The sequence below is a fragment of the Pleurodeles waltl genome, chromosome 1_1 (assembly GCF_031143425.1).
Source record: "Pleurodeles waltl isolate 20211129_DDA chromosome 1_1, aPleWal1.hap1.20221129, whole genome shotgun sequence".
In the NCBI taxonomy this organism is placed as follows: Eukaryota; Metazoa; Chordata; class Amphibia; order Caudata; family Salamandridae; genus Pleurodeles; species Pleurodeles waltl.
In genome coordinates, this window is record NC_090436.1 from 882919861 (window position 1) to 882938806 (window position 18946).

Sequence of the window (18946 nt, forward strand, 5' to 3'; positions counted from 1 at the left end):
TTCTAAAGCCCAAAAAACAAGTCAGAAAAAATAGGAGGAAGAAGGCAAAAGGTTTGGGGATAACCCTGCAAAAAGAGCAAAGTCCAACATTAACCCTGAAAATGTACATATTTTAAATGTGAATAGATGTGAAGTTATGCAAAGGAAGTTTATACTCGCTGTAAAATAAACCTTGATTATATATTTGTAGTCAATATTTTGGACAGGATACCATTGAAGGTCAATAATAAAAAGTCAGTATACTTTGACATTCCACCATGGATATACTGGTCTAGCTCCCTTTTGGGTACAATATAACAAATAGTTCCAGAGATACCTACACACTGAAGTATAAATGTAGCCCAAAAACCTAAACTTGAAATTTACTGGAGAATGGTCTTTAGTTAGTCCCAGTCTCCCTTATCTCTCTGACTTTGTGCTGCTCTGGGATGTGAGATGGGTGACCAGGCTACAAAGGAAAGAAATAACTTTACACTTGCATGTCCTTTTATGGCAACTCACCCCCCTAAAATGTGGGAGCCAGTTTACACCAGTGCATGTTGACAGAGTATTCTCATCTTGCTTCTTATAAACAGTGTACAGCTTACGACTCTTTGGCTTTTGGGCCCTGAAAACCGCCTAGATGTCCAATTCCCGGTTGTTCAAAATAATGGTAGTAGATGCAGGAGTAGATCATTCAACTTACATACGGCAGGAGCCAGGCTGAGAAAAAAGCTCATTAACATCCTCATACACGTTTGGTTGTTTGAGAACAACAAAAAGTTAGCGTTAGAGAATAAAACGGGAGAAATTAAATTTTCCCCTTAACTTGCATTGGAGTCAATTATGTTTTCAACCAGAGAAAGCTATGAATACATTATTTTTAGCTGTGGGAATGGGGAGTCCGCCACTTAAATTGACAGTATGGAGTCCCATATCAAACTGATACAAAAACAGAAGACCTGTAATATTAATATGATAACTATAAGTTTTTGTGTGTCCTGGTGATGTTTTAAATTGTAAGCAAGCAATCTAAATTGAAGCGGCCAACACGTTCAAAGATACGCTCTCTTTCTTACTAAAATATTATTTTAAAAAAACACACTTGAGGAATGGGGTACATGATGAAAACTCACAAACATACCTCAGGGAAGTAGCTGTGGCACTTCTAGGCAGCAGTGATTCCATGCATGTACTGTGGGTGGGAAGTAAAACTGAAACAGCTTATCTTTGCCAGAACCCAGCTCAAAGATACCTTTTAAGAAACATTTGTTTTATATGGCACATTCCTGGTCAGCACAGATCAAAGCCTGCCGAAATAGAGGTTTTATGTTTTTAGCATCTTGCTGCTCTTCGGAATTTGGAAATCAGTCATATACTTGTGATCATCTGAAGCACTAGGCCTGAGTAAAATCTGCCCATCCCCTTATAAAGGGCAAGCCTCACACACCCCAAGGTCTCCTTAATACTACCAGTCCCCACTCTGAGAGGATTCCCCAACTGGCTCTTAGTCTCAGATACCAACAGGCATTGTTAGTTGTCTATGAAATGCACTCAGCTTGTTCTATAATAATCCAGCATTTAGGCTCAGAGACCCTTTGAATGTATTCTGACACTCCCAGAAGGCATGCGGAGATCCCTGGGCCATGCCCTAGAGTTGCTTAGTCTGCCTTCAAACACCCCAGCCTTTTGTCGGACACCTGTGTCCCACCCTCTGGACCAGCTCTTAGAGATCCTCAGTATGCCCTTTGATATCTTAAAACTCAGCAAACATTTATGCACCCACATATTGTTATCAGACACATCACTAGACCTGAATCAACATTTAAACCCACCCGGTTAGTCATTAGGCACCACCAGATGTTTAGACTCTGCAGGTGGGCTCTCAGAGACTCTCAGCCAACATTCTGACAACACAACTGAGCAAACACTATCCCAGTCAGCACTCTGCCTGTCAGCCCTCAATTCACACTCAAACACCACTATCAATACACTTTAGAGGGCAGATTTATTAAGCGTTTGCACCTAATCAAAGTAAGCCAAATAAAACAAATGGATATAATTTCAGAGAATATTTACATCCCAGCGAAAATCTTTTTGTGCTGGAAATTAACAAAATAGCACTTTGCATGGCCTTGCATTACTTTGTGTCAAGAGAGGTTCCATGGTTGGCACTTGGGTCTTCCCACGCTGTCATTCAAGTTTCTTAGTGCAATTGATAGACAAGGCTTTGTACTAAAAAATAACACTTCCTTGAGTCAGGCATTAACAAGGATCAATGTTTTCAATTATTATAACTTTCCACAAATTGCATGTGTGCTGCATCCAATGTGTGAAAAATATTAAAGTTAGTCAAAGCATAGTATTTTGCACTGGAAAGGTTTCCATCCAGCACAATAGCTATGCTACACATCACGTAGACACCTTTGCAATATGCATGTGCAGGGTTCATGGTGTTAGGCAGCCTGCTTGCTTGACAGGGCTGGGGAAAAAGCAGCAGATCCAAATATTACTATATGTGGATCTGCAATCCTCTCTTCCCCTAGCACTATGCAGCATAGTAACTTTGGGTGCTGTACCAAGTTGTGCTATGTTTTAGTAAATGTGCCCCAAATGTCAGTCACAGACTCACACCCCTCATTCAGAAATTCCCAGCAGGCCTTCCACGACACTCAGCGCTCATTAGACAACCTCACCTCTCCTGAAGATGCCCTCATATCATTCTTAGAAACCTTCAACTCACACTCAGAGACCCCCAGCAGACTGTGATCCTGCTTCTTAAATAATTCAATTTGGTCTTCAGACATGTAAGACTGGCCCTCACCCTACCTTCAGGCAGCATCAGGTGATATTCAAACACTTCAGATGTGCTTTTAGAGATCCTTGGTGTGTCCTTGGATACCTCTGGCTTGCCCTTAAAGTTCACAACCATGCTCTCAGAGGCCATAGGAATGAACCTGTCTTCAGGTGGTCCTTACAAAGTCCCTATTGGCCCTCATAAGGTGTTTGTATGCCTCCAGCTACCTCCATCATGCCCTAAAGAGAAACGGACACTGGCTTGAAACATTCCCAGCTAACAAATCCCCAGCAAACTCTTAGAGACCCCCAGTGTGCCCTTGGACACTTCCACTGGGCCATCAAAGTAAACTTGATTCATGCTCAGAGGCCCTCATCCAGACCCTAGAGGTCGTCTACAAACACAGTAAGCTGCCCTTTAGATTTAGAGTGTGTCATCCAGCCTTCAGACACTCTCATTTGATCCTTAGAAACTAGTTCAGCTGGCCTTCAAACATCTTCTGAAACCTGAATCTCAAATGGCCAACAATGGCCAAATCTTCAGTGACTGAGGGGGGGCAAGGCTGCCTCTTCCCCAGTTGCTCCTCTGGCCCACAGATGGATTGCGTGCAGAGAGCTATGCTATTTTCTGGAGGACAATTACATCTTCCGAGCATGTTTGTGCAGCATTAACAATATAGTCGACAGTAGAAAATTAAAACAATTTTTTCCAGCATATCAATTTAATGCGAAAACAAGTCCCCTCTAATCAATACAAAGCAAGATTAAAACATATATGTTCCTTTGCTTAAGAAGCACGTGTCATCCGATTTAAGACCCGAACATCCCTCATTTCAGGTAATAAAGCCCCAAATTTGTGGGTGTCAAAGGCCCCTCAAAGCACTTTGTTCTCCAACCAGTTCCACAGACCATATTTCTTGCCACCCACCAATAAACCACATATTCAATCACTGAATTGAGACAGTTTGTAGGAAAGAAGCGCAAGTCCAAAAAAGCCATGGCAACAGAGCGCCGTGATAAAGTGTTAGCCAGCAATGTAAACAAGAAGGATCATGGCCTGACAATACTTCAAAGACACAGCGATCGGGTCCTCTGCTACCAAACTGGAAGAAATCAAAGAATGCAGCCACAGGATCAAAGAGGCTGAATACTGCCCCAAACCGGTTTATTATCTCCTCAACATAATCTCTGACGCATTGATGCCAACATTCTCCCAAATTTAGGCCTGCAAGGTTGGTCCTAAATACTGTGCTCCCCCTGTTGTGGCAGCATGGCATGCATTTGGATGTAAGCTACGTGCTTGGATACATGTAATAAGTGCCTTCCTAGATGTTTGTGATTTCTTTGTTGTTGATGAGCTTATTTGATCAAATTTGCATTACATTTCTTCGACGTTCCTCTGATACCCTGTGTGTACTGTCCCTTACAAACCTGGTTAGAGTTCATGTGTGTCTAATGCATACGTGCATTTAGTACATTACACGTGTATTTCACACTCATTAAGGGGCATATTTATACTTGTTTTGCTCCGAATTTGAGTCATTTTTTAAATGCAAACTCGGTGCAAAACTAACTCCATATTTATACGTTAGCGCTAGACCCGCCTACCGCCAAATTTATGAAGTTAAAGTCATTTTTTGGACTTGGAAACCTGCTTTGCATCAATGAGATGCAAAGTAGGCATTCTGGTGCAAAAAATGACTCTTTGCTTTAGCGCCATATTTATCCCCCATGCTAAAATCGCGCATGGAGGGAGGAGGGGTCAAATAATGGTGCAAAGCCTGCTTTGCACCATTATTTAATGCCTGGGTCAGGGCCGGCGTTAGGGGACTTGTGGGCCTATTTCCATGGTAGAACGCCATGGAATAAGCTCACAGGTGCCCTCCCCAGGCGCCAGGGACACCACCACCCACACAAGAGGGACAGCGGAGGATGTGGGGGCCCCATCCCAGGTAAGTACAGGTGAGTACAGGTAAGTAGAGGCAAGTATTTTTTTGAAGTGCCATTGGGGGCCCTGAAATTGCCCCCCCTACATGGCACTGGGTGCAATATCCATGCCCAGGAGACCCTGGTCCTCTGTACTGGTTATTGGGGTGGTGGGCATGACTCCTGTCTTTTCTAAGACAGGAGTCATGTGGTATGGATGGTTTAGCATCAGAAATTATCCTAGGCTGGTTAAAGTCATTTTTTTTACTCTAACCTGCCTAACGTCATTTTTTGGTGCAAAACCCACTTCTTTTATACCACCATCCCCACTTGGCTAAAGTCATTTTTTTTTTACGTTAGCCTACCCTTTGCCCCGGCTTTCACCATTCCATAAACATGGTGCCCCGCTGCATCTCAAAAATGGTGCTTACCGGTGCTAAACATTTTGGTGCAAAACTGCGTTAGTGCAGTTTTCCACCAAAAAGTATAAATCACGACCTAAATGTGCATCTACATTTGTGAATCATGTGTTGCATACACTGCAAGTGAATCGTGTGTTGCATAACCTATGCATGTACACGTGACACACTTTACTCATAATATTGTGAAATGTAACAAATTATGCTTTATCATGACTCAGCACTGTAGTGTCTTTAAGCTGCAGGAATCCAAAATGTCCAGTGACCAATCAAATGTGTGTCTTAATCGCACTGATAACGACCCTCCCCCATACCTTAAGACTACCAAAAACAATGAATTCCTGGAAACAAATGTAGAACCAGTGAGGGCGTCTTTACATAGGACGTGAAGAAGGTTCTCAATATTGTTACTTTTGGAAGGTCATCCTAGCATGCACTGGTCAGATGGCATGCACATCACAGGCCAACTTTAGAGAAGTGCGACCTGTGTAATCACACCAGGCACCAAGTTCGGGGGGGGGGACTCTATGTTTAAAATATCTTAAAGGATTAAGGCCCTCATTACAACCTTGGCGGTTGGTGATAAAGTGGCGGTAATACCGCCAACAGGCTGGCGGTAAATACCGCCAAGTTATGACAATGGCAGAAAGAGCTTAGACAGACAGCCACTTTACCACACAGATTGCCAGGGCGGAATCAACAGGTACCACAGCAGTACCCGCCAACAGCCAGGCAGAAGCCAATGTTCCGCCCACTGTATTATGACAGGCCAATCCGCCACCTTTTCCGAGGCGGTGCCAAAGACACCAAAAGCTTGACGGAAACACTGCACAGAAGGAAAACAACTCACCCTTGGAGACTCAAGGAAGAATCACGCTGCCACGGAGCTTGAACTGCAGATCTTCCCCATGATTTTCTGTGTCCTGCTACACCACGAATACCAACGACGGCGAAGACGACCACGGTGAGTACAGCCGCCTAGCACACAGGGGAGGGGGGAGGAAAAAGAGAGTGGCATACACACACGCACAACACACCCAACCACCCCCAACACCATACACACAAGCAGATGCAGTAACATATCATATTTACCCTGTACCCCTCAGGAATAATGCAAGGACCACAGGAATAGATGAAAGTGAGATTAATAATATAAATAAAGTCAAAATACGTACATCCAATCAAAAAAGTAAATACATATGTACAAACAAGGAACATTGCCCAGTCCTCGATATGTGTGGGCCACAGGGGCACATTACAAAGTCCAGGGCCCCTCTTGACTCCTGCAACAACATGGAGAGAACACTGCAGGGGCATCAGTTCGAAAATAGGCACGCACTTCAGGGGGACGGGGAACGGGGGACACCTCAGCCGGCAGATGGAACAACACCACTCGTCCTGGAGGGGGCCATATGCCCTGTGTGGGTCCTGGGTGTGCAAGGCCACAGTCTCTCAAGTGGGTGACTTGCCCACATGCTCTGGAGGGGGCAACATGCCCTGTGCTTGGTCCTAGGGAGTGCAAGGCCACAGTCTCTCAAGTGGGTGATTTGCCCACTGCTTTGTCCTGGGAAGTGCAAGGCCACAGTCTCTCAAGTGGGTGTCTTTACCATTGGTTCTGGAGGGGGCATTGTGCCCTGTGATCTACATCCCGGGAAGGATGATGTGAGTGGTTGCCATACCCACTGGTTCTGGAGGGGGCATCCTGCCCTGTGATCTTCATCCTGGAGAGGATGGGGTGAGTGGGTGCCATAGCCACTGGTTCTGGAGGGGGCATCATGCCCTGTGATATTCATCCTGAAGAGGATGGGGTGAATGGGTGCCATTACCACTGGATTTGGAGAGGGCATCATGTCCTGTTATCTTCATCCTGGAGAGGAGGATGGGGTGATTGGGTACCATACCCACTGGTTCTGGAGGGAGCATCAGGCCCCGTGATGCAGATCTTGGGGAGTGCAAGGTCACCATCTCTCAGGTGGGTGTCATACCCACAGGATTTGCAGGGGGCAGGCCGCACAACAGCCCATGGACGCAGGACTACAGACTGGTGGTGGTGGTGCTGCTGCTGGTGGTGGTGGGGGGAGGCTCCTGCCCATCCCCTGCAGCCTCGGACGGCTGCACCACCATGGTTGGTGGTGGGGGCTTCGACTGAGTCCCAGCACCAGCCCCCTTGTCCTTTCTGCCTGCTGGTGCAGGCCCCTTGCCCTTCTTGGCAGCAGCTGAGGATTGCTCCTTGCCCTTCCTGGCAGCAGCTTGGGATTGCTCCTTGCCCTTCCTTGCAGCTGGGGGTGGCACCTTGACCTTCATGGCAGCAGCTGGGGAGGACTCCTTGCCCTTCCTGGCAGCACTTGGGGCAGGTACCGTTTCCATGTTGCTGCCTGGTGCCCGGGATCCTTTCTCCCCACAAGTTGCTGTGGACACTACTGGACCCGTGGACTGGGTGGCTGAGGTGCTTGCCTGGGTTTTAGCCACCCTGGCCCGATGTGAAGGACGGGGGTAGGGAAGAATTCAATGGTGGAGAGGAAAAGCTTCTTAGGGACATTGGGGCGGGAAGAGGGAGAAGGTCTGGGAGTGGTGGGGTCTGTCTGCTGTGTTTGGGTGCAGGTGCATGGGCTGGATGCTGTTATGAGGTGGGTGGCTGTTGAGTGTCTGAGTGTTGAATTTGTGTACTGTGGGAAGAGGGGGCACAGACACAGTGGGAGAGGACACAGGGGACGTGTGCATGGATGTTGCGGTGGTGACTGCCAGTGAGGTGTGTGTTCTGATAGGTGTGCTGGTGATGGAGGTAGTGGATGAGGATGTAGTGCATGCAGGTGTGAGTGTAGATGCAACTAGGAAGGAGTTGGAGGATGAGGAGGAGGGGGCCACAGTGGAGGCAGTGGATGTTGGTATGTTTGCATCTGGATGGTGTTTGTGTGAGTGCCTGTGGGATGAAGTATGGTGCCTTTGTTTGCCTGTGCCACTGTTGTGTGTAGTCCTCTGTCCATGCTTATCTGCCTGTGTGCTTGGGATAGGTGGGGTTGAGGGGAATGGTATTAGGTAGAGGAAGTTGGAAGGGTGGAAACAGGAAAAATGGCTGCCATCAGAGAGGAGGCCAAAGCCTGGATTGATCTCTCTTGGGCAGCCAAGCCAGTTGCAATGCCCTCCAGAAATGCATTGGTCTGTTGCATTTGGGCTGCCAGCCCCTGGATGGCATTCACAATGGCAGACTGCTCAACATGGATGGATCGCAGGAGGTCAATAGCCTCCTCATTCAGCGCAGCAGAGCTAACTGGGGCAGGGCCTGAGGTGCCTGGGGCGAAGGAGATGCCCATCCTACTGGGTGAGCGGGCATGGGCAACTCGATGAGGGGCTGCTCGGAGGGTGGTGCTGAAACGTGGTTGGCGGCTGTACCTGTAGCTGGGGTGAGCACAGGGGTGTCCACCACCACCAGGGAACTTCTATCGGAGGAGGTATCCGTGTCTGAACTATCCCCTCCAGTCTCCGCCGTGGTGCTCCCCACACCCTCCATCCCACTGGTGCCCTCTCCGTCAGTGGACTCTGCCTCCTGGGTCCTGTGGGATACAGCTCCCTTCGTCACCGTGCCTCTGCTCCTCCGCCAGATCATGTTAATACATATAAGGACAGGATGACAAAACAAACAAGCATTTGCAATGCACAAGGGTCTCGCATTTCTCTGAGTTACAGCTATTAGCAGTTGTAAACTCCCAACTGGATTTTTCTTCCCACATTGAAAGAAAAAAACAGCACGATTGCGCTGCTACAGTTCACTCGTAATGAAACCTATCAGCAAAAGTGAAATTATCTACGTAACCGGAAAAAGTGCAAATTAACCATGTAAGAGGGTCGATGTTATGCAAATCGCTCGACTTCTGCCAAGCGAGAACGCGCTGCGAACAAAAGATAAAAAGTAGTCCACAAACCGGACAGGAAACAGTGACCCTCACATGTTTTCAGTACTTGGTTGCAGCGTTCGAAGAGGGCTAACCACCGGAAAAGGCATGACGTATGCGTACCTTCCACTAATAAAAGCAAGAAGATTATGACAGGTGAGCCCACAAACCAATGAAAGACAACTGACGTGACGTGAACGGGGCTCCAAGCCCTTTTCTAACTACTAAAGCGTCTTGCAAGCGAAACGCATGTGCAAGCGCATGCGACGCAAGCTCAACCCTAAAAAGGGGGAAAGAGACAAAGGATACACTGGGTCAATGGCTGCACCAACACCACAGTTGGCGTGCACAGCACCCTCACACACAGGGAACAGCCCTTTGCATTATACAATGCACTACCAGTAGCAATGCTAGTCACTAGGGCATGGAAAGGGACACATACCGCCAACTGCAGCATACCTGGGACCCACACAGCCCTGTCCAGTAGTGAATGCCTACTAGCTAGGTTGGAGGAATTTCACATCATATCCCTGCCCAAAATGGGACATACTCTGCAATGTCAGGCCTGGTCCAGGAGCACCTACAGACACACATCCCCCACCCGGATACCACCCCACTATGTGTAGGTTGTAATTATGGGCACTGTACTCACCCCCTTGTGGCTGCTGTGATGCCCTCAAGCGCCCATCCAGCTCCGTATAGGCCACCGCCAGTATGCGGGACATCTGGTGGGTCATGGTTTGACGGGCACCCCTTCCTCGTTGGGATGGCATCCCCAGCTGGGCCGCCTCTGTCTTCCGTGCCCAGCGTCTCAGATCCTCCCACCGTTTCCGACAGTGGGTGCTCCACCTGCCGTAGACCACCAGGTGGTTCTGCACATCCTTGGCAATGGCACACCATATACCCTTCTTTTGATGGACGCTGACCTGCAGAGAAAATATACACAGGGAAAGGTATTAGTTAGACCGTCCTGGCTGTTACACTCATGGCCCTCCATAGCCCTTCCCATCCCCTTTCACACAGGCATGGCCCAGCATCCATGCTGTATGCTGCCAAGGGACCATCCATCAACCCCCCTTACACGAGGCCTTCACACACAGCACTGCCTGCATTCATGCCCCATGCATCGTGCTCACAGTGTACACACCAGTTGGTCGGGAGGCCCATACAGCAGTCTGTACTGGGGTTGGACCCCATCCACTAGTCTCTCCAATTCCGCTGAGGCGAAGGCCTCACCTCGTCACACGGGCCATGGTAGGATCCAGACACAGGTCACAGCAGCACAGGCAGTGTAGGTTCTCTCCTGTTGAAGCTCAGGTAGCAAGTGAGTGAACAGATAGAAAATGGCGGTGATGTCCATGGCGGTACATACCGTCACCGACGGCGTACATCACCGTTGGCCACTGTACCTCATAGGGCCCAATATTATCCAGTGAGGTGTTGCACGGCGGATCCTGACCGCCTCCCACAATGGCGCACAGTGGAATTACCTTACTTTTACCTGTCCCTCCACACAGGACAGGCGGACGCCATTTCAGGAGGGGGGCAGTGCATGGATCATAACTGCGTCACAGATCACAATTGTACATACAGGACATATTCCACTAATACATTTAAAATTCACATCATGCATTGAACTGTAGTGGCTACAATTTACAGTTTATGACAGGCTCCTCACTCTTTTGCCCCATAGGTTGCAACCACTGAGGATGAATAGGAGATGGAAACATCCCCCCATGTAGAGACCCCTGGTGGATTTGGCAACAATGGAGGACAGGCACATTATCCTCACCTACAGACTTGACAGGGCCACAGTCACAGAGCTGTGTGCCCAATTGGAGCCTGATCTGATATCTGCTATCCATCACCCCACTGGGATCCCCACTCCTGCGCAAGTCTTATCTGTGCTCCATTTCATGGCAACTGGTTCTTTCCAAGTGACAGTGGGCTTGGCAGTAGGAATGTCACAGCCAATGTTCTCAATGGTGCTGACAAGAGTGTTGGCTGCCCTGATTAAACACATTTGCAGCTACATTGTTTTCCCCCAGGTGGAAGATTTGCCCACAGTGAAGGCTGACTTCTATGCAATGATACATATCCCCAACATAATTGGGACGATTGATGGAACACATATTGCATTTGTCATCCCCCCAAGCAAAATGAATAGGTCTTCAGAAATCGAAAAAGTTTTCACTCGATGAATGTACTGATGGTGTGTTTGGCGGACCAGTACATCTCCCATGTCAATGCTAAGGCCCATATTTATACTTTTTGACGCTAAACTGCGCTAACGCAGTTTAGCGTCAAAAAATTTTGCGCCGTCTAACGCCATTCTGAAGCGCCATGCGGGCGCCGTATTTATGGAATGGCGTTAGCCGGCGCAAGCAGACCGGCGCTGCCTGGTTTGCGTGGAAAAAAGCCACGTACACCAGACAGCGCCGGCGTAGGGGGAAAATGGCGTATGGGCGTCTTAAAATGGGGCAAGTCAGGTTACGTCGAAAAAATCGTCGTAACCCGACTTGCGCCATTTTTTTTCGACGCCCATCCCCCATCAACATGACTCCTATCATTGTAAAGATAGGAGTCATGCCCCCTTGCCCAATGGCCATGCCCAGGGGACTTCTGTCCCCTGGGCATGGTCATTGGGCATAGTGGCATGTAGGGGGGCACAAATCAGGCCCCCCTATGCCACAAAAAATAAAAAAATAAAAACTTACCTGAACTTACCTTAATGTCCATGGGATGGGTCCCTCCATCCTTGGGTGTCCTCCTGGGGTGGCCAAGGGTGGCAGGGGGGGTCCCTGGGGGCAGGGGAGGGCACTCTGGGCTCATTTTGAGCCCACTTGTCCCTTAACGCCATGCCTGACCCAGGCGTTAAAAAGCGGCGCAAATGCGCCGTTTTTGGCCACGCCCACTCCCGGGCGTCATTTTTGCCCGGGAGTATAAATACCACGTAAAGGCCTGGGAGTCATTTTTTAAGACGGGAACGCCTCCCTTGCATATCATTAACGCAAGGAAGGGGTTCACGCTAAAAAATGACGCACACTCCGGGCACTTTGGCGCCCGAAGCGTCTAACGCCATAGTATAAATATGGCGTTAGTTGGCGTTAGTTTAGCGTCGAATTTGCGTCGAAAAAAACGACGCAAATTCGGCGCAACCAGAGTATAAATACGGCCCTAAGTATCCTGGGTCGGTGCATGATGCCTTTATCCTGAGGAATAGCAGCATCCCAAATGGATGGGCCAAATACAGAGGCACAGGGTGTGGCTAATAGGTGAGCCCTGGTTCCCCCCAGTGGATGTTGGTGTATAGGTATGGTGTGGGCCATAAGAGATAGTGGGCCTGATTCTAACTTTGGAGGACGGTGTTAAACCGTCCCAAAAGTGGCGGATATACCACCTACCGTATTACGAGTTCCATAGGATATAATGGACTCGTAATACGGTAGGTGGTATATCCGCCACTTTTGGGACGGTTTAATTAACACCGTCTTCCAAAGTTAGAATCAGGCCCAGTGTGTGGCTAACAGATGTCCAACGAAATTTGCAGGAGACTCAGGTTACCCCAACCTATCTGACCCCTGTGATTAATCCCAGGACAAGGGCTGAGGAACATTACAATGAGGCACATGGGCGAACAAGAATGATCATTAAACGTACCTGAAGGCAAGGTTTCGGTGCCTTTAGCAAAACAAAAGGATGATGGACGGAGTGCTGAACAATGCAAACACTCACCCCCAATCACAGATCTGGGTTTAATCCATCGTTCTTTTGCTCACCATGCCACCCCAGTTTGGACCCAGCCATATGCAAATCAGTCTTGACCCTGTTCCTCATGGGAACAGTCCAGCCCGAACTGCCAAGCCAGGTCCTCACTGGACCAGAAACAAGCATCCTGGTACTGGTTTCATGGTTTCACCCTTTATCAGCCAGGCTAGCCTGAATCCAATGACACAGTGAGCAAGGGACCCACTTCTGGGCATACCCTTCCCACTTAGGGCAACTTTAGCAACACAAAAGGATGATGGATGGAGTGCTGAACAATGCAAACACTCACCCCCAGTCACAGATCTGGGTTTAATCCATCGTTCTTTTGCTCACCATACCACCCCAGTTTGGACCCAGCCATATGCAAATCAGTCTTGACCCTGTTCCTCATGGGAACAGTCCAGCCCGAACTGCCAAGCCAGGTCTTCACTGGACCGGAAACAAGCATCCTGGTACCTGTTTCAGGGTTTCACCCTTCATCAGCCAGACTAGCTTAAATCCAGTGGCACAGTGAGCAAGAGAACCACATCTGGGCATACCCTTCCCACATAGGCCAACATTAGCAACACAAAAGGATGATGGACGGAGTGCTGAACAATGCAAACACTCACCCCCAGTCACAGATCTGGGTTTAATCCATCATTATTTTGTTCACCATGCCATCCCCGTTTGGACCCAGCCATATACAAATCAGTCTTGACCCTGTTCCTCGTGGGAACAGTCCAGCCCGAACTGCCAAGCCATGTCCTCACTGGACCGGAAACAAGCATCCTGGTACCGGTTTCATGGTTTCACCCTTCATCAACCAGGCTAGCTTGAATCCAGTGGCGCAGTGAGCAAGGGACCCACGTCTGGGCATACCCTTCCCACTTAGGGCAACTTTAGCAACACAAAAGGATGATGGACTTAGTGCGGAACAATGCAATCACTCACCCCCAGTCACAGATCTGGGTTTAATCCATCATTCTTTTGCTCCCCATGCCACCCCAGTTTGGACCCAGACATATGCAAATCAGTCTTGACCCTGTTCCTCATGGGAACAGTCCAGCCCGAACTGCCAAGCCAGGTCCTCACTGGACCGGAAACAAGCATCCTGGTACCAGTTTCAGGGTTTCACCCTTCATCAGCCAGGCTAGCTTGAATCCAATGGCACAGTGAGCAAGGGACCCACGTCTGGGCATACCCTTCCCACTTAGGGCAACTTTAGCAACACAAAAGGATGATGGACGGAGTTTTCGGTGCCTCCATCTGACTGGTTGATCTCTGTGCTACTCACCCGAGAAGGTCTGCCAGATAATCGTGGCATGCTGCATGTTGAATAAACTTGCCTTGAGACGCCATGTGCCTTTTCTGCAGGAGAAGGAGGCTGGAGATGGCCGGGTGGCAGCAGTGGACCCTGTGGACAGTGAAGATAAGGATGCAGAGAAAGAGGATGAGGACAACAGAACTGCAGTGATACGACAAAACTTCCAATGAAATACAGGTAAGACAGTGTAACTTCACATTTCATTGTCAGTTTTTTGTTTCACATTGTCACTGGCAGGCTGTGATTTCACACTTCGATGGCCACTCACTGTACCCTTTGGCAACTCTTTTTGCAGATGTTGGTGCCCCACTATCGCTCCTGGTGTGTTCACTGCAGCCAACTACAAGTCTTTCCTATGTAAACATTAGTGTACAGTTCAATTGCAATGTTTAAACCTTGTTAAACTAATACATACTTAAATCATTTGACATACTCCATACTTTTTTCAAAGTGTGTTTATTGCAGTGCTACGAAGTAAAGAAGGAAGTGCAATGGCCTGGGGTGATGATGGAGGAATGTCCAGGGTATAGTTCCAGTCTATTTTTAGCACAGGTGCATTGTCCAAGGGGACATAGGAAGGGGAGCAATGGTAGTTCAAGGTGGCCAGGGTGACAGAGTGGGACACAAGGGTGACAATCAGGAGAGTCTCATTTCCTGGCGGGGGTCTTGGCAATAGTCTCTGGCTTCTGTCTGGATCGCAGGGAACGTTTGCGGGGTAGTTCTCCTTCTGCAGGGGGAGGGGTGCTGGTGGCCTATTTGTCCTGTGGCAGGGCCTCCTGTCCACTATTGGCAGCAGAGTTGGAGGGCTGTCCAGTAGTCTCGCTAGTGGCATAGGCCCGCTGGTGTGACACTGCCTCCCTCATAACGTTGGGCATGTCTACCGGCACCCCTGCAATGGAGACCAGGGTGGTGTTAGTGGCCTTCAAGTCCTCCCTGATCCCCTGGTACAGTCCCTCCTGCAGCCGCCTGTTCTCCTGCGCTTTGTCCAGGATCTGGCCCAGCGTATCCTAGGAATGTTGGTATGCACCCAGGATCTCAGTGAGTGCCTCCTGGAGAGTCAGTTCCCTGGAACTGTCCTCCCCCTGACGCACAGCAGTCCTCCCAGCTTCCCTGTTGTCCTGTGCCTCTGTCCCCTTAACTGTGTGCCCACTGCCACTGACCCCAGGTCCCTGATTGTCTTGGGTTTGTGGTGTGCCATGGGGTCCCCATAGTGGTGGACACACTGCTGATTGACATGTCCTGGGGACAGAGGTATGGGCACGCTGGGTGGGTGCTGTGGTGGTGTTTTCTGAGGGGGAGGCTCTATGGTGGTGTATGACTGTGCCTGGGTAACCGACTGTCCGGAGGTCCCTGATGGGCCAAGTTGGACATCCAGATCCAGACGAGCAGAGTCGCTGTCATCACTGTGGGCCTCTTCAGGGTGGGGACTGGATGTTGCTGGCACCTCTTCTCCGGTGACATTGGCTGGGATCCCTGTGGGGATGTAAATGCAGTGTTATTGTTTCTGAGTGTGACATATTGATCATGGGTGGGTTGCCCTCTATGGTTGTTATTGCCCTGGCAGCTTTACCTTGTGTGAGTTGTTATGTGGTGGGCTAGCTGATTCTCTCTAGTGTGCATGTTTTGGTAATAGGTGACCATGCAGGTCTGTGAGTGGTTTCTATGCATTGGTGGTGCATGCAGGGCTTGGCATTGGGATGAGTGGGTTGTGATGGTGGGGTGTGTGGGAGGTGGTGGAGTGATGGGAGTGAGGGTAAGGGTGGGGGTATGTGATGGCATGTAGGTAGGGGGGTGAAAGTAGTAAAGAGTTGACTTACCAGAGTCCAGTCCTCCTCCTACTCCTGCCAGGCCCTCAGGATGCATGAGTGCCAAGACTTGCTCCTCCCATGTTGTTAGTTGTTGGGGAGGAGGTGGGGGTCCACCAGCAGCCCTCTGTACTGTGAGCAGGTGTCTTGCTGCAATGGAAACATACCTTCCTCTGTAGGTAGTTCCACCTCTTCCTGATGTCATCCCTTGTTCTGAGGTGCTGTCCCATGGCGTTGACCCTGTCCACAATCCTCTGCCATAGCTCCATCTTCCTAGCAATGGATATCTGCTGCACCTGTGCTCCAAATAGCTGTGGCTCTACCATGACCCTTAGCTCCTCCTCAGAGAATCTGGGGTGTTGTTGTGGTGCCATGGGTGTTGTGTGAGTATTGTGGGTGAGGATGTGTAGGGTGATGTGTTGGGGTGTGTGTTGTGAGGTGCATGGGAGGTGTATAGGTGATGGTGGTATGTGTCTCTGGTCTTGTCTGTGGCCGTGGTGTCTGTCTCGTGCCACTTGGCTGTATTCGTCAGGGGTTGTGGGTAATGGTTGTGTGTGTTTTATAATGGTGTGGGTGTGGTGTGCGTATGGGTGTCAGCTGTGTGTAGTTTGAATTGACAAATGTAATGTTGTTTTGTATGTGTGTGTGTATTTTGAGCACAGCGGTATGTACCGCCAATGGTTTACCGCCATTGAATGACCGCAGTGGTGATACGTGGGTCATAATGTTGTGGGCGTTGTTCTGTTTGTGTAACGATGTGGGTTTTGATACCACCAGTTTATCACTGATCTTTGGTGTGGCGGACTTGTGTGTGTGGCTGAATAGTGACGGATTGGTGCGTGTGTATCATAATATGGTGAACAGATATCTTCCGCGGCGGCGGTATGTTGGTGGCAGTCAGCATGGAGGTAAGTGGGATTTACCGCCAATGTCATAATGAGGGCCTAAATGTACGTGCTGCAGAGTTCCATGTGGGCCAGCAATTTTCAGGCAACCATAATAATATCAGGAAAACTGGTGACTGATGTTCCGGCTGAAGAGAGATGTGAGAATTGTTTAGTGGCAATTTTGGTTCATAATAAATTAATGCAAAGGGTTACTATGCCTGCTGCTAACAATGTGTACCATGTGTAGCATCCTCCCCAGCCTGGGTATTCAAAAATGAACATTCCAAATACGGGGCTGGGTCTTACGCAACTTTATTCTTCTGCATGAGAGCGTGAACTCAACATTCTAAACATTAAATCCATTCACCACACCTTTCCGCTTATGTCACAGTTCTACGGAGTTCATCAGGAACTAAAAGGGTCACATCATCAGTAACTCACAAGACACTGCACCATACAAATTGCGGAATTAGATTTCTTTGCATATAGCAGCTAAAGCATGTGCGATTGCCAGGTTTGGTGGCTAAGTGGACTTATGAGTGCACTGTTGGGTCCTGTGTTTGACCTCAGGGTCACAGGTTCGAATCGCAGCAGATCCATTCAGCCTATTATCATTCTGAAGTCGATAAAATTAGTACCATTGAGTTGGGTAACAATAAACATCCGTTATTCAGTGCCAGGATGCCCATGGGTGAATATGTGCTTTACATATACACGTTATGTTATGATGGAAAGTGCTCTGACACCCTACACTGGTTTGAGTAGCGCTATAAAAAAAATGAAATATTTCTGAGAGAGGGGATAGGGAGAGATGAGGGGGTAGTGAGGGAATTTGTAAAGAAGGAAGTTGGGGGAGGGGTGTTTATTGGGACCCATCAGCGATAAAGCCAACCCTGTGTACGTGCTTTATTGCATCCTGGTATTGAAGCATGAAGTTGATCTGGTATCCATATATTTATTCTGATGACACACCCAGCGTTTGGTAACCACCGCAAAAATGTCTTGCATTCTCCTGGAGACCAATGCTTTAAAAGAGCAGATACTCTCTGGTACTGAGTACCTGCAATTCTTTAATTTGCAAGGGAGAGTATCTGCACTTCTCAGCACTGCTGCAATACATTTAGGGGCATATTTAAGATAACTGGTGCTGCACTTAGTGCACCACTACATTTCTTGCACCCCTTAGCGCCCCCCCCCCCCACCGCCACCATGTGTGCACCGTATTTAAAATATGGCACACCATGGCACAGTGTAGAGGGCAATGGCATCATTTTATTTATGCTATTGATGTACTCTGCAGGAGTAGTGCCAAAATGTTGGTGCTACTCCTGCAGAGTACATAGGGGCCCTTTATAAATAATGTCATGCCCCTTCTAATGCCTGCTCTGAGCAGGCGTTAAAAGTGCTGAAATAATGGCGCAAAGAAATCTCTTAGATTTCCTTGCTCCATTTTTCCAGCCCCCCTAATGGAGGAACGACCCCATGCATACATTATGCTTGGTACAGGCATAATGTGGAGCAAGGATTTACAAAGTGGCGGGATGCGTGCATTGTGCCCCTTTGTAAATATGGCGTGGGGAAAATGTCATTTTAGCGCCACTTTAGCGTCAAACAACTGACGCTATGGTGGCGCTAAGGTGGTGCAAGGGTTCTTAAATATGCCCCTTAATGGGAAGAGTACAAGTACTTCTCAGCAGCAAACAGGTACTGTAAATAGTGAATACCCGCACTTCTATATTTCCATTTAAAGCACTGCCGGCCACCAATGGAGCATCTGACTGTAATTTGAAACAAGGCAAACTATGTAGTATGATTAATGCTGACGTGCGTACATAGACAGTTTGTGGTTCCATACACTTGCTGACTAAGCCTGTCAGAATTTTTTTTGCAGTTTTATATAGCGCGAACTCAACGCGAAGGTATTGTACCGCTTTATGTGACTACCACTTACCATACACAAGGTCACATTCATTTTATTGATGGCACATTGGTGGGGGGCGGGGGGGAGTAAGCTATAGGCCAAAAACCACAGGACGTTGAGCTGATGCCAAGACTGGAACCTAGTTCTCGAAAACTAAAGTCGGCAGCTTTGGCTGTAACCCCTCCTCCTCTCAATAGTGAGCACTTGACCTACTGCCTGTCCGCTGCGGCACATTTGTGATGATTAAAA